The sequence below is a fragment of the Oratosquilla oratoria genome, chromosome 43, assembly GCF_046742065.1.
Source record: "Oratosquilla oratoria isolate Oo_2021 chromosome 43, ASM4674206v1, whole genome shotgun sequence".
Classification (NCBI taxonomy): Eukaryota; Metazoa; Arthropoda; class Malacostraca; order Stomatopoda; family Squillidae; genus Oratosquilla; species Oratosquilla oratoria.
The window spans coordinates 2810469-2812968 of record NC_134819.1 but is presented as its reverse complement, the minus strand read 5'-3'; positions in this window follow the sequence as shown (position 1 = coordinate 2812968).

Sequence of the window (2500 nt, the reverse complement as noted above, 5' to 3'; positions counted from 1 at the left end):
TGCCAACCGACAGGCTCTGGTGTTTTATTATCTTTGAGTTTTTTATACACCTTTTAATTTTTTCTTTTGTTATATTTACCGTAGTGAGTAAGTTTACCCTAGACTTTTCACAGGTTTTAATTTGGAGTTCACTTTGAGGAGTTTCGTTTACGAATACTGAGCTAAGATAATTGTTTGAAATATCACACATTCTTTCATTTGAATGTTCAAGTTGACCGTCAGCAGATAATAGTGAACCAATGTGATTCCTAATAACATTTTTATCTCTAATGTAACTATAGAATTCTTTGGGATTCTCTTTGTATTTATCAGCGATACTCATTTCGTATCATCGTTTTCGTTTTTTTTTATTGTCTTTTTTAAATATCTCTTTATTAAAACATATCTTTTATAGTCATTTTATTCAACCGAGCACTTATATTTCTTGTAAGCCTGTATCTTTTTAGCAATAATTTTTCAGTTTCTTTGTCAAGCCATTTTGGGCGAGCCTGATTTGGGGGACGTCTGTCCTTAATAGGAATGTAAGTATAAATCATCTTAGTGAGCGTATTTTGAAATATTTCCCACATCTGATCTACAGGTCTTTCGCTTAATTTTGCCTCCCAATCTGTAAGCTGAAGCTCCTGGTGTGGTTCTATGAACTGAGCTTTACTGAAATCGGGTATTTTAGGAACACAAGTATTTTTTCTATTTTTTTTTTTTAGGAGTTTGAATCTAAGTTGTGATCGCTATTTACAACAGTTTCACCGACTTCTGCATCAGTTACTATGCTTTTGCTGCTAGCGATCAATAGATCGAGTAAGTTTCCATATCTTGTGGGCTCTTTTATATGCTGAATTAAGTAATTGTCACAAAGAAAATCAATCTGGCGACGACCTAAATGGCCATGTTCAAGGGTCATCCAATTAATGTCAGTAAAATTTAAATCACTCATAGAAACACACACACACACGCACACATACACATACACATACTCACGCACACACACACACACACACACACACACACACACACACACACATACGCACACACGCACACACACACACACACACACACACACACACACACACACACACACACACACACACACACACACAAACACACACACACACACACACACACACACACACACACACACACACACACACACACACACACACACACACACACACACACAGACAAACATACACACACACACACACACACACACACACACACACACACACACACACACACACACACACACACACACACGATCGTCGGATTGACGGCGAAGATTGGAATTAAATAGAAAAAAACAGCAATTTTCGTGGATTTCAGTGACGAGGGAGTACCTATGGTTAATAAGTAGGAAAGGAAAAAAGCTCGTGGTGGAGTGAGCGGGTGAAAAAAAAATTAGAAGGACAGGCATTATTTAGGAAAATGGAAGAAAATAAGGAGGGTGAGGAACGGGCCTTGAAAGTCAGAAAGGATGTAAACAAAAGGTGTGCAGACGACACAGCCGAGGTCAAACAGGTGAGCAAAATTATTAAGAGTAGGAATAAAGATAAGAACAGATCAATGAAAAGAGGAAATAATTACTTCTATGGATTTAATGAAGGAGGAGATGACAACCTACCCCGACTAGCAAGTCTAGAGGAGAAACTAACAAAAATGAACGAAGCATGGGAGGTTATGTTTAGCAAACTCACACCAATTACACAGAGTTGATAATTTGGAAGAACTAAAGAAGGAAAATAAAAACCTAACTAAAGAAATAGAAGAATTAGAACTACAGTTAAGAGAAGTAAAGGATGAGAATGAGGCATTAGATAGGAATAATAGAGAGGATAAAGAGTCCATAGAAAAGGAGGTAAGTGGTTGGAAAAAAGTCCAAGAGAATAACAAAATTGAATTAAGAGATAAAGTGAAACAACAGATGAAAGAACAAACAAAGGACACAGTTATTAAAGTAATGAGAGAGAAGGATAATATAGAAAGACTTAGTAGATAAGAAGAAATGAATAATTATATTAGGAATGGAAGAAAAACATAATCCAAATAGGACTACATAAATAAAGGAGGAGAGGGAAAAAGTAAAAAAGGTATTAAAATAGTTCAAGAAGATGAAAAAGAAATAGAAAAAGAAATTGAAGGAGTATATAGAATGGGGAAATACAATATAGACAGGACCAGAATAATTAAGGTTAAATTCAGGTCACAAACGACAGTAGAGATTGTCTTATCAAAAACAGAGAAACTAGCAGAAAGTTATCAGTATAAACAGGTATGGATAAAAAGAGAGGTGAATAAAGACAAAAGAGAGGAAGAGAAATCAAAAAGAGTCGAAGCTAAGAGAAAGAAACGAGAACAGAACAGAGTCAAACAAAGAGAAATTCTATTGGAGAGTAGTGAACATGAAAGTGAGGAAATGATTCATAGTAAAAAAAAAAAAAAAAAAAAAAAAAAACGGAAGGGAAATAGAAAACAGGATGGAGGTGACAGAAAATTAAAAGCATCT